The sequence below is a fragment of the Mobula hypostoma genome, unplaced genomic scaffold (genome assembly GCF_963921235.1).
Source record: "Mobula hypostoma unplaced genomic scaffold, sMobHyp1.1 scaffold_36, whole genome shotgun sequence".
Classification (NCBI taxonomy): Eukaryota; Metazoa; Chordata; class Chondrichthyes; order Myliobatiformes; family Myliobatidae; genus Mobula; species Mobula hypostoma.
This window is the reverse complement of record NW_026948187.1, coordinates 4716354-4731029: the sequence shown is the minus strand read 5'-3', so window position 1 is coordinate 4731029 and position 14676 is coordinate 4716354. Positions and strand designations below refer to the sequence as shown.

At 47.2% G+C, this 14676-nt stretch overlaps 1 pseudogene; it reads left to right on the top strand.

The window, feature by feature from the left end:
* Nucleotides 1-10324: 10324 nt before the first annotated feature.
* Nucleotides 10325-13915, top strand: LOC134341555 (probable G-protein coupled receptor 139; annotated as a pseudogene).
* The last annotated feature ends 761 nt before the right edge of the window (nt 13916-14676 follow it).

Sequence of the window (14676 nt, the reverse complement as noted above, 5' to 3'; positions counted from 1 at the left end):
TATACCCATATTCCGGGTCCCTGTCCAGTCTCTGGCTCAGAGTTCTAGTCCAGGCTCATAGTTCCAAGTTCCTTGTCCAGGTCCCGCTTTCCTAGTCTATGTCCTAGCCCAGGCCCAGTGTCCGTGTCTCGTCCAGGGCCTGTGTCCATGTCCAGCGACGTGTCTTCCCTTGCTTTCTTGAGAAACCTAGTCCTGTTCCTAGAACTCCAGTGTCTATGTCTTGCTTTTGGGTCCGCTTCCAGCGCTCCCTTGTAACAGAATTATCCCGAAATTACATTACAGACGGTTCTCTATTTCTCCAGAAACTTCTTAGTTTTCTGTAGCAGGTGTCACCATTTAAAACTTGAATCTCTCTAGCATATTTCACAGTAATTATATTTCCCTACTTTTCGTTTCCCCTGACTTCGGGAAATGTCTGTTTCTATCTATCTTATCGCTGTCCTTCATAATTTAAAACAGTTCTGTAAATTCGCTGCTCATTCCCCTATATTCCAAGGAATAGAGGCATGGATTGGCCATCCTTTCCCTGTAACTAATACCATCTAGTACTGACAACTTCATCTTAAAACTCTTATGCACACCTTCCGGTCTAACCAAGTCGTGTCCATCATACGGAGAACAGAATTGCACATAGTACTACAAGCACAGGTAGTGTGGAGGTTAGTACAGCACCCTACAGTTCTAGCGACATAGGTTCAATTCCCGCGACTGCCTGTATGGAGTTTGTAGATTCTCGCCGTGGCAGCGTGTTACGGTTTCCTCCCACCGTCCAAAGACGTACCGGCTGGAGATTGGGCTCGTGTGAGCACGGGCGGTTTAATGAGCAGAGCGGATGGCTGCATCTCAATAAAAAGTAATGAAACAATGTCCTACTAATAAATTATTCAATGCCCTAACTGATGAAGGGCAACTTGACTGACAGAATTCACCACCCGGTGACGTCGCATTAAGCGAAATTTGCATTTATACCCCAGGTCATTCTATTGCATCACACCATTCATAGCGCAAGTCCAAACCAGGTTTGTTTTCCAAAATGCACCATCTCACACCTATCTGTATTGAAATCCATTCGGCCCGTCTCCACCCACTTCTCGAACTGATCAAGGTCCTCCGATTATTTACAATAAGCTTTCGCAGTATCAACAGTACATTCCAATTATGTTTCATCTGCATAGGTATTGATCATAAGCACATCATTGATATATATATATATATAATGAATAACGATGGTCCAAACACCGATCCCTGTGACATAGGAGCATCCGGACTATCACACCTGCTCACTTAGATTCTCTTGTCCTTTCCTTGCTGCACCACTTTTCCTCTCCATGCTGACCATCTGCCCTTTACGTATAATCCTGAAGGGGCAGGGGATGTCGACTGGAAACGTCGATCGTGTATTTGTGTATTGCCTTCTGCAGACACTGTCTTACTCGTTTTGTTCCTCCAATTTCATCTCTTCTCTCTATAACCCGTGTGTAAGCGAGAGTTCAGGATTTTATATCATATTACAGATGTAATCTCAGTACAGCCTGAAATAACTGTGTGAGACCACTTTCACTCTTTTTCCCTCATAATATAACGCACATGTGCTCCCGCCCAGTCCCCACTCTATTGCAATACCTCGCTCACCATCTCATTCCCTTACAATTTCTGTCTCTTCTATAGAAGTGACTGACTTCATATTCCTCACACAGGGCACCAGTTCCCTATCAATAAATTTGCCTATATCACCTCGATTACTTTGGTCCATATCATCACATCATTCTCATTGAGTATGGTGGGGTGTAGTCGAGTTTATTACTAAGTACACATGTATGGGGAGGTAAATATGCAATGGAAATCTTGCCGTCCCTTGACGGTCCTTTTGATTCAGACAACACACAGAATATGCAGATAAGATGGTGGCGCAATCGAAGATGTTATTGACCTTTGTAAATGTATTTTAGAGATCACAACATGCTTTTTCAAATAAGAACTTGAGGTACCGCGGTGTTACCCCGTCATCGAGTTGCTGGTTGGCCGAGGAAGTGGAGGAGCTAGACAGTGCGTATCGTCTTGCTGCCTGCGTGAGAGAGGGGTCGGGGAAGTAAGTGCCACAAGGCTCTGTGTTGTTAAACAGCACGTGATATCTTAACAGCTTTTCTTTGTATCGCAAGACCCTGTTGGACATTGTTAATGTGGAAAGCTGTAACTCCAATTCCCTGATTTATTGGCGGAGAGCAGGGGTGGCTGAGTGGCTTCGGTCATTGCAACCGCCGGCCCTCAAGCCACGGTATCGCTTGTTTACAGCCCTGCAGCGGAGTGCGGTCACATTGGGTACGATCCAGCAGAGGTGCTGCGCGGCTGCGTCCGAACAGATGCCGGTGCTGCCCTCTCCCCCTACCACCACCACCCCATTATTCACTGGGTAGCAGATGAGGTGTACAGTGTTCGACTGCAGAATCTTGCAACAGTCATGGACTCGGGTTTTGTGTGGCTGTATTTTACTGATACATTATAGTTCTTTATTTTCTTATGTGTTATATGTGGCTTCTGCTCTGTGTGACTGTTGTTAGCCTGGCCACAGAGTGACACTATTCCATGTGGCTATATCCGTAAGTAGAATATATGTTTGAATGACAAAATTAAATTCGAACATAAAATAGAATATTACTGTTTTATGAATAAAATACAGGTTGCATATAACTACTTTGTTTCAAAAATACAAAAGTAATGCTGCATTTGGTCACTCAGACAAATTTCAACGCAGTTTCGGAAAACCTGGGCTGCAACCACCGATGGATACACTCTCCGACACCTAGTGGGACATCCCATAGAAACACAGAGGGCCTGTTTACTCAATTATTTCAACCCAGCGACACAAACACACACACAAAAAGCAGGCCATTGTGTAGCTCCAGCGCGCCATGTCATTCAGTAAAATCTATCCGTTCCTCCAAGAGTTGACAATGCGCTTGGACTAACATGTTAACTATCCTGTGCTATCACTAGTGGGATCACCAGTTGATCTGCTACCTGTCTGCAGGAGTTTCGGCCCGCTTATGATGAAAACTCCCTCGAGGTGGTGGGCCAGCTAAAGCACCACCTCCCACTGGTGAGCTGCAAAACTTGGCATCTGCCTCTATCAGAGTTGTTGGTCGCTTCCATCCAACAGATAGTCTGCTCTTCAGGTGTCTGTGCAACTACTGAAGGGTTTGCAAAAGATGGATACACTCTCCGACCATCTTCCCCTCTGGACGTACTTGGTCCACACCCATGGCGATCCTGTCTCTGCTGCTTCAGCTACAGCCCTGCTGGTTGGCTTGATCTCTCTTATGGTGAAGCCTGGGTCACGCAGCCACTGCTGGAAAGTGAACGTAATAGAGCCATGGCAATCTACTGCGAATGGATAGCATGAGAACTTCCACCCTCTGTCTCTGCACTCTGATCTTAATTCTGCATACTTAGTTAACTTGAGCTCATGGGCTACATCGATGTTGTCTTCCCAGGGGACTGTGAGTTCACCAATAGCCAGATCTCTACTGGTGTCAGACCGTACAATTATAACTGGACGCAATGTGGTGAAAGATATTTGCTCCGGGAAACTGCCTTTCCCGTCCTGGTCGGCCTTGACACACCAATCATTGGATGAAGAAAGTATGCTTGATCGTGAGCCTGAACTGTACGCCCTTGACTTGGAGCCTTCTTTCACAAATGATTTGTGCAGCATGGGGCATGAGATAAGTTGTGATGCAGTACTCTCTGCTTAACTGCTTCTGTTACAACTTTGAGAACATTGTTATGTCTCCAAGTGTACATACAGCTGGAAATATTGACCCCGCATTCACTCAAAATATGTTGAAGTGTTCCCTTCTCGCCGCAAGCAACACACCAGACTGTCTTATCTTCATGCCAGGTTCTGAGGTTGGCAGGTGTTGGGAGCAACGCTGCTCTGCATAGAAAAGAAATGCGGAGCGGTTCCATCTGCCACAGAACATTCCAAGATAGATGTCGTTGTTCAAAACTTTCCCACCAGGTCCAAGCCCCTTGTTTGGCTAGGGCAGCAGTTTTAGATAACCTCTTCTCCTCTTCTACCTCTCGTATTTCTTGCGTTACAAGCTCACGGCGCTCCTTACCTGTAGAAGATGACCACCAATTGTGGGTTGTCCATCCACCTCCCTAAAGGACTAGCTGGATAGCCCCAACCGTCTCCGTGTGCTTCAATCTAGACGACAGCGACAGTACTTGAAGGCGCTGTCCTCCAGTGTTATCTTGGTCTGAAGAGTGCGCTTTTTGTCCCTCTTGCAGACGTCTTTGAAAGGAAGATGGGGCCGCCCTTGTGCTCTCTTGCCGGAAGCCAGTTTCCCGTACAGCAGGTCTTTCGGGATCCTCCTGTCGGACATGCGGTGTACGTGGCCCAGCCAGCGGAGACGGCGTTGTTGGAGCAGGGTGAAGAGGCTGGGTATCTGGGCGCGGTGCAGGACCTCATTGTTGGTGACTCTGTCAATACACTTGATGTCCAGGATGCGTCTCAGGCTGCGAAGGCGGAAGGCGTTGAGACGCCGCTCTTGTCTGTAGTAGAGGCTCCACATCTCGCTCCCGTAAAGCGGTGTGCTGAGGACACAGGTCCTGTAGTCTGCAACTTTGGTGTGCGTCGTCATCTTTCTGTTCTCCCAGCCTCCTTTGTCAGCCTGGCGAATATTGTGGCTGCTCGTCCGATCCGTCCGTTGATCTCGGGGTCTAGGGAGAGGCTGCCCGTGATGGTGAAGCCAAGCTACGTAAACTCGTGAACTATTTACAGTTCGTAGTTGTCGATGTTTATGGCGGGGGGTGCTCAATGCCTTGGCCCAACGCATTGGTTTTCTTCAGGCTGATGGTCAAGCTGAAGTCCTGCCAGGCTCTTGAGAAGCTGTCCGTGAGGTGTTGCAGTTGCTCTTCAGAGTGTGTTGCCAGTACCGTGTCGTTCGCTAAACAACATATCCCTGATGAGAACTTCGCAAACCTTAATTTTTGCCTTCAGCCGGGACAGACTGAACAGCCTCCCGTCCGATCTGGTGTGGAGGGAGACACCATCAGCTGATGTTCCAAAGTCGTGCTTCAGCGTGACTACGAAGAAGATGCCGAACAGGGTGGGGGCAAGCACACAGCCCTGCTTCACACCACTGCGGATGTTGAAGACCTCTGAAGAAGAGCCATCGAACTGAACGACGCCCTTCATGTCTGTGTGGAATGACTGAACTATCCTGAGGAGCCTCAGGGGACAACCAATCCTGGCGAGGATTTTGAGCAGGCCATCTCTGCTCAGAAGGTCGAAGGCTTTCTTAAGGTCAATTAAAGCGACGAAGAGTGGCTGTCTTTGCTCTCTGCATTTCTCTTGTAGCTGTCAAAGGGAGAAGATCATGTCGATTGTGGAGCGTTCTGACCTGAAACCGCACTGAGACTCGGGATATACCCTTTCGGCTATTTTCTGCGGTCTGTTCAGGACCACGCGGGCGAAGACCTTCCCAATGATGCTCAACAAGGAGATTCCCCTTTAGTTGTTACAGTCGCTCCTGTCCCCTTTGTTGTTATATATGGTGACAATGTTGCAGTCTCTCATGTCTTGCGGCATTGCTCCCTCTGTCCAGCACTGGCACAGTAGTTCGTGCAGGTGGTTTAGCAGGACGCCCTTTGCGCACTTTATGGCCTATGGTGGAATGCCATCCAATCCTGGTGCCTTCCCAGTGGGCAGGCTGTCGATGGCTTTACTCAGCCCTTCGGCAGTCGGCAGTGCATCCAGTTCCTCCATGACAGGCAGGCATTCCACGGCGTCTAGCGCGCTGTCCGAAATGCTGTTTTCTCTGGAGAAGTGTTCAGAGTAATACTCCACCCATCTCTCCATCTGCTTGCCTTTGTCATTGATGGTCTCGCCTGTTATGGTTTTCAAAGGTGCTGTCTTGCTCTGGGTTGGCCCGATGCCTTTCTTGATCCCCTCGTACACTCCACGGGTGTTGCCTGTATCGTATGATGACTGAATGCATTCGCATAGTTGTAGCCAGTAGTCATTTGCAAAGCGTCTGACCGTTTCAGGGGCTTGCTTTTTGCTGTCCTTAGCGCTTGCAGTATTGCCTGGGTGGGGTCGCGTTTGTGCTGGAGTAGTGCAACACACTTTTCTTCGATGACAGCGATGAATTACTTCAGCTTGCTTCAAACCAGTCCTGTGTCTTGCCCCGTTTCTTCCCCTAAGGCCTTGAGTGAAGTGTTGTGGATAATGTCCTTGAGAGAGTCGCATCTCTGCCGAGCATCTGCTTCTGGTGGGTCTGCAAGGAGAGCATCCTCCAGTGACTTGATGAACTCTGCAGCTTTGTCCGGGTGTGTGTTTTTCTGGCATCGATGCGCTGCTTGCCTGGAGGCTTGGCGCAGTGCATCTTCTTCGGCCGAAGTCTGATCTTGCAGCAAACCAGAGAGTGACCCGTATCACAGCCGGCACTCTGAAAGGAGCGAGTCATGAGCACGTTTCTCAGGTGACAGCGTTTTGTGATTATCAGGTCTTGTTGGTGCCAGTGTTTGGAGCGGGGATGCCGCCAAGAAACTTTGGGCTGAGCTTTGGTCTAGAAGTAGGTGTTGGTGACACGCAATTCGTGGAGCATGCAAAGCTCGGTTAAATTGATCAAAATCCCTGGTTGTAATATTCAATTATGTGACCAAAAGGTTGGAGGGTGAATACCTATAGAAGGCACTGTAGTGCGATAGATAAATATATGAAACCGAGAACATGAACTGTAGAGTCCTTGAAAGTGAATCCAAAGGCTGTGGAATCAGTTTATCACTGAAGTTTTCCACATTGGTTCAGCAGCCTGACGGATGAAAGGTAGTCGTTGCCCGTTGTCATTCATGCTGCCAATCCCATACCGCCCCAGGCAGCTTGGCTAGGAGTCGTGCTCGGCGCGCACTCTGGCGTTGAAGTCACCAAGTGGCAGCAACTGTTCCTGACTTGGGATATCCTGTATCATCATTGAGACCTGGTCGTAGAACTCGTCCTTTGCGTCTTGTGTAGAGGAGAGGGTCGGGGCATAGACGCTGACAAGGTTGACAGGCCCGTTGGATGTGTGGAATCGAAGTGAGAAAATCCGCTCCGTCCCTTTCTCATCTTCAGCAGCGAGTTCTTCACTGCAAGGCCGACACCGTGCTCTCTGGTCTCGTCTGAGCACTTTCCCTGCCAGAAGAGGGAACTAGCCTACAAAGTACCCAGGATATCTTCTTGTCAGCGTCTGTTATTCAGGACCCCTATCACCCAGTTCATGCCCTTTTCTTACTGTTACCATCAGGTTGGGGGTACAGAAGCCTGAAGGCAAATACTCAGCAATTCAGGAACAGCTTCTTCCCCTCTACCATCCGATTCCTAAATGCACACTGAATCCGTGCTTACTATCCCACATTTTAACATGTATTACTTGTGTTTTGCACGATCTTAAAAAAAATCACTATACATCCAAAGTAATTCGTTTACTTGTTTATCTATTATTGATGTAATATAATGACAACAACGCTCCTCATTTCAAACACTGTTTCTAAAGAGAGAAGATTTCAGTTTGAACTTTTGCCGCATAAATTCACACAACAGATGAACAATCACTCTGTGCGTTTCTTTGATCGTAGTCCGCCGTGAAATGCCCTGAAAGGGGAACCATCGACAAGATGCCAGGAGGGTCGATTTAGACAAGCGATAAACAGCGGAGACGCGAGCTTATTCAAAATGTCCTCTCATAAATATAAGTCCAGATATTACTCGAATAACAGAGAGGTGTTCCCAGGTCCGAATATACTGAGCTCGGCAGGTGGGTAGACACGGGAGCAACAGCTAGATGGGTCTGTCCAAACACCCACTCGGCATATGGACCAGGCCAGCGACGTTATTGATAATCTTGGTCTGTCATTGACCACACTGATATGGTTGTTGCCTCTGCAGAATCATTCCTGATCAGATCTTCACCAATCATGCGCAAATGTACTTAATTTTAGGAAAAAGGCCAACACTTACTTGGGAAAGGTGGGTAACGGTTTCAGTTAGGTTAATGGAACGATCATTCGGATGAAGTGATTGCATTCAAAATGTGCTTGCCCAGTGTAAGACAGTAAACGATTAACGGAGGTTGGAGCGAAGTGGGCAAATGGGCCAACCTCAGTCGGCAAGGACAATGAGGGAGAAAGGACCTGCGGTGTGTCCGACTGACCTCGTTATCTCACTGTTTCAGCGCTTTAATTATCCTTCATTTTCAATCCCCAGCCTCTCGCAGTTACGCTTCGTATTACCTTCCATGAGTGACGAAATTAGCACGGTCACAACTTTGTGTGTGTGTTTTTTTTTTCTCTTAAGTCCAAATCTGCTTTACGTCAGTGACAGATGAACTTGTATTAAAGCGCATTCGCTCGCTTTTCCACTCTATACCCAGTAGAGCAGCATTACACGCCACGCCGCGGTCATGCTTGTATGAATGAAGCATGTTCGTGTGCGGGTTGTCAACAAATATTTTAAAATCCCTACTTGGTTATTTTCTGATTCAGAAACATGATATTCACAAACAAAGATATTCACAAAGAAAGGAGACCCACTGAAGTTCATAAAGCCGCTGATTTGCGAGGATGCACTGGGAGGTACAGGGTATCCAGGACGGTTCCTTAAGATTGCTTTAGTCGGCGGTGGTAATGGAGACAAGCTCCCACTACATATTGAGCGCTTGTAATGACGTGCACCTAGGATAACCTCTGACAACCGTCCAGCTCCTGGCCTTCACGGCAGCTACCAACCCCGTTGGATCTGTTTCTACTGACAGGAGAAGGAGCACATGGCGGTCGTCAGCCATGGCTGGAAGCTCATGCAGATGAAGGAAAACTCCGCTCTCAGTCCGCCGCTGTCTTGCGGCTACACTCACTCATGAGCAAGGCTACGGGAGTAAACCCCGATGGAAACACGCGGAGCTGGAGACCCTAAGACAGTCCTACTTTGAGCTCAATGCTGACCGTCAAACCGTCAAATCCTTGACGCTGCTGGGACAAATCTGCATTGCTCTCTGCCGTTCTTCGCGTCCTTCAGATGCGTAGAGAGGGGGAGGCTGTTGCACGGGGAACAGCTTCCTCTCCATATTGCACTGCCCTGGCCAGACTTCTATATCTAGACAGTCAGGTCGCAACATGCGTGATCCACTTTGACGACGGAGGCCGCATCCAGGGTGTCCAGGGAGAGGTCCAGGTACATCTGGTGAAGGAGTTTGTCGTATCCATTGCGGGGCAGGTCACTCAGCGTCGGTTCCCATCCAACACTCATCTCTCAAATGTGCCTGCAAGTAGCTGATTACATGCGACACTGCCCACATCCCGGTGGACCGATTTGCCAGACTGTCTAATCCGGGTGAGGGTCGGCACCAGGCCTGGCGAGACAGGAACATGCCTGGCCCCAGCATGAGAAGTGAGCTCCGACGGGCTGAGCGAATGAGATCCACAGCAAGAACCACCGGGGAGGAATGCGGTACCGTAACGCTCCGTGGAGAGCGAAGGGCATGTCAAGGCACAGATCACCTCACGGTTCCCCACTGGAACCAAGAAAGAGCTCAGTTTGTGACGCTCGTTCATCCCACTGGTCGCGGACTTGTGAGTTCAAGAAGTGGGACTGCCGCAGTGAAACAACTTTTGCATTTTAAAAACTCTCCCGCACAGGTTTATGGACAAAACCAATTTATTCTGATGATATGACAACTGTTCATTAAACACTTGAAAAGCAACCAAAATAAAGAATACAAATGCTCCCTCCCTCTCTCTCTCTCTCTCTCTCTCTCTCTCTCTCTCTCTCTCTCTCTCTGTCTCTCTCTGTCTCTGTCTCTCTCTCACTTTCTCTCTCTCTCTAAGCATAAGTCTCATGCCACTCTGCAATCACAATGCGGTGCTACATATTTATAAAACTTTGTTTTTTTTTTATTTAAAAAGTTGTTTTCTTTACACGAGTTTTCTTTTTTGCTTAGAATTTTACTTTGCTTCAGTTTTTCGCTAAATCTGCTGAATTGCTTCGGCACAAATTATGAACGGATCAAACATCAATGTTCGTAATTAGTTGAGAATATTTCTCCACACCTGCTACTCAGCTGCTGTGCAAAAGGGGTTAACTGGATCTGTCATTTCATTAAATGCCAATATCGTCATTTCCACGGAGGGTTCAGGCGTCAGAAGGGAGTTCCCCTCTCCTATTAATAAGCATCGGAATCACTGAGTTCTCACTGAACAGCCGCTCCGGCACTCACAGCGGTTCGCCGATCCACACAGCGGGACAGAGAGAGCACACTCTGCGGAAGGCAGATATGCTGGTTCCGTAATGGATCAGAGTCCGGGAACAGCATCGTGGAATACGGCAGAAAATCCTAAGAATGCCTTCTGGGCTACAGAATATGTCTTTGCGAAGTATGAATGGATGACCTTGGATTTTCGAATCGCTCACGCATTAAAAGTCATTCAAGTGATTTACTACCCTGGTCTGGCTATGATTGCTCTTCCCGGTGAGTGTCTGTTCAAAGCTCAACTATACAACAATATTTAACTGCTTTCTAATGTTTATCACCCATTTGAAATTATTGCTACTGTTGCACACTGCAGGTAAGAAATCTGCAAAGGTTCAAATTCTACCACGATGCTCTTCACTGTGGCTCTTGTAATTGTGCGGCTGTAAGGGCCATTGATCCAATCGGTAAATCCGTTCAATCGTTCCTCACATCAGTTCATGAAGGTGGCTATGATATTTTGCCGCTGGAAGCGTTGATTCCTTTCAGTCGCTCCATCTTCCGTTCGAAAATATCGGGTTTTGAATCAAGTTGCTTCCTCTCCTCGTGTTTGCAACGGAATTTAATCTGACTTCCAAGTGCGGATTATTCTCGCAGACAACCGGTCTGACTATCAACTACCCGCCAACGTCACTGAGCACCCAGCGCCGCCAAGCTTCGTACGTGCCTGCCACGTCATCGAACTGAACATTCCGCCTTCCCACTTCTCCCAGAACCGACTGTCTATTCTAAAACTCTCGGCCTGTCCAGGGAATCCGTGGTCCTTTCCTGACGGTTCACCACTGGCATTCGTCCCACTGCAGCTCCATCTCCGCATTATCGGAATTTATCAGCAAATGTCTGAATTGTCTCATCTCTGCCCTTTCCTGTGGTAATTCACGTGATTTAAAACAGTCCTTCATTCGCTTTTCAAACGTCACTCTGAGGCTTTCGCCGAACTGGGTTATAATGATGATAAAGAGAGACTGCTTATTATCTGTCTTCTCCTGAGAGAAGTTACATTATGGTGAATATTATCGACTCTCTTATTCTCTGGTTATTTCAAACAATATTCATCTAAATAACACTGTGCAGCAGAAAATGTAGTTGTCTGTATGGACTGAATTCTGCAATTCCATTCGAAGTTCAGAATTCTTCCTTGAAATACATAGGCATTTTATTCAAAAAAAAAGGGAAAGGGATCTCATTTTTACTATATTATCGTTAAAGTCTCCTCACAATCATTCGCTCTCCTCGTCCAATCGATATCAGTATCGGATTTGATTCTATGATCGGAACTCAACAATTATAAAATGCCACTGTCCTTCCTGTGTGTTTTATTTTTGAATGTTTGACCAGTGAAAATTGACTGTGATCTCAGTACTTTAGAGTAGTCCTGGTACGAAACCGATTCCATTCTCCTATTGTAATTCAAAACCGTCCACAACTGATGATTTTATTATCGTCGGCGTTTACATTTGACTGTCAACTCGGTCAGTGTTCTGAAGCAACAAAAACTGAACAAAAAATCTGCGCACTGAAAGATTACGAACAGGCCATGAGATTCTGACAGCGATGCATTGCTTTGGGGATAAAAGAGGGTCATTATTGCCGGGAGGCATTTTTCTTTTACCACGACTGAAATAAAATGCAAAGGAATGGAGGAAAATCTCTTTAATAAGGGCAGGAGGATCTGAAGGGGATACAGAACTGTGGAGGGGAAAAAAAAAACAAAGGAATATCATTTGCCCAGTTAACTTTCGGCTTCTGAACATAGCATCGGCTGCAGCAAAACCTGGTCTCCCGCTGAACGTGTCAGAGAGTCGACCAGCTTCTCCGAGCTTTAGGTCAGCGGATTCAAATCGGTTAATGGGTTGTCTGAAACTTGGATAGATTCCGCTGTTCGGAATTACTCGCACACTAAGTGAATTCATCGGAACTACTGCTGACAGGATGACCAGTGACAGTCTTTTATACATAGCGAGGATGCCCGAGACCTTTCCACCGTACCGTAGTAATTGTGTGTATTCCACTGTACTGCTGCCGCACAAAAAGGAACTGATCTCTTGACTTAAGATGGTGACGTTCAATCTGATTCTGATATGGGTGTCGTTTGTCGACTAAGAGTGGGAAGGGGTCAGGGTGAGAGAATCGTAGTTGGGAAAAGTGGGAGCGAGAGAGGAGGGAGCGAGAAGAACCGGGGAGACATTCTGTAATTGACAATAATTTTCAACATCATTTTCTTCCGCCATATTTGCAACCTGGTTCTCCGCTCTACCTTGACAATACGGTATTGTGCAAAACGCTTAGTCTACCTAACTATATATATGTTTGCCAAAGACTTTTGCAGAGTAGCGTATAATGATCAGGGGAGGGAGCCTGCCCTTGATCTAAACAGTCATTGTTGAGGAAATTTATCTAATGGAATTCAAGATTCTGTAGATTTCGTATTTGAAGTTCCATTTGCATCTTTCCCCTCAACATATGCAAAGTTACCAATTACCAGTGATTGTTATCTGTGTTATTCACTGCTGTTTCCTGTGTGATATCGGCCCGAAAATATTGCGGTTGATTTTTCACTGATTTCACTTACGATTTGACTCTAATCATTGATTTTCTTGATAGACTACCCGAGGAGCATTTATTCACTCATGTGACTAGACACAGAGAACAAATCCGATAAATTGTATGATAATAGAGAACGCTTCCGGATGTGTCTCCACTGATTGTGTTTTATGCTTCTCGCAGTGAACCTGGTGACGATTTTAATCCTGTCCAGAGGAAAGTGCGGTCTCTCCAGAGTTGTCACTCGCTACCTAGTTGCCATGGCAGCGGCCGATCTTATGGTTGTTGTCCTGGCCCTGATATTGAGCAAGATTCCGAATATTTACGTGCCAATTGAACTTCTCATCTGGGCTGCGGACACACCAGTGTGTCAAATCCACGCCGTCCTGCTTTACGCCGCCACCGATTGTTCGGTCTGGTTCACCGTCACTTTCACATTTGACCGGTTTGTGGCCATTTGTTGCCAGAAGCTGAAAACAAAATATTGCACCGGGAGAACTGCGGCTGTGATGCTGGGGACAGTGACTGCGATCAGCTGTTTAAGGAACATTTACTGGTATTTTCGACTCTCGGGGTATGATGCAATGCTGATCGCTCCATTTATTTGTGTAGATACCGCAGATTATGTGCCTTTATTTGTCGCAATGTCAATTGACTTATTTCATTATCTTCTCACTCCTGTAATCCCATTCCTGCTGGTCCTCCTGACGAATGGATTAACCATCCGGTACGTTTTAGTCACCAGCAGGGGGCGCAGGAGACTCCGGCGTGCTGACAAGGGACAGAGTGCCAGAGACCCGGAGATGGAGAGCCGCAGAAAATAGCTCGTTTTACTGCTGATCATCTCTGGCAATTTCGTCCTGCTGTGGGCACCGTTCACTGTGTATTCTGCGTGGAACCGACTGTCTGCTTTCTCTGCCGTGACGCTTCCTGCTGATTCTCTGCGAGGACTGGGCTCGATGCTGCAGATTCTGAGCTGCTGCACAAACACGGCTCTTTACGCCGTCACCCAGACCAAGTTCAGGGAGCAACTGAAGGACGCGATAAAACATCCCCTGGCTCTCATTGCTCCAAGGATGTCATGAATTAGTGATGTTTGCCTTCCTGGCCCAAATAATTCACCACCCATTGCGGGCAATCTCTGCACCAATGGAGCCAGGCCTTCTCCTTCTACATTTCATTCCTCGCCAGCATGATTACTCGCACTGGCTCACTGACGATCATTTTAATCGTTTTTTCCTGCATTCACCAGTTTATATCCCCCCTCTGTTCCCCAGTGGAACGACCTACATTTGTTAGTGTAGATCAGCGCCATCGTGGTGACCCACCGTTCTGCCGTCAAAGTCCCACTGTTCGCCTGTTCCAGCCGCACTGCTCCGCTCCAGCGTGAAACCTCTCCTGTGTTCCCGAAACCTCTCCCGTTTAACAGTGAGTGCGAACGGTCCGGTTCACCCAGCTCGCAGGTCATACTGGTAATTAGCTCTTGTCCCGGGTATCGCTCTGATAAATTCCAGCATTCCAGAAACATCATGCAATCACAATGTGAACGTAAGTTTGAAAAATCGATGTTAATGTTGGGGAAATGCGAATGCCAATCCGCAATGTGGGGTGCAGTTGCTCTCGGTTATTTTTAGTATTACCTTGGCAGTAGCGGCATCCGAACACAGACATGTCGAGGGATTTGCATTGCATTTGCAGTCTCTCCCGACAGGGCTATTGCAGGGCCTGGGTAAAAGAACAGGTGTTGGTACAGATCTTCCAGCTTTGTCTGTCTTTCCCAGCTACATTGTTCGTTTTTACGGCACTGTGTGGTGACAAAATTAACAATATTTTTTTAGAGCACGAC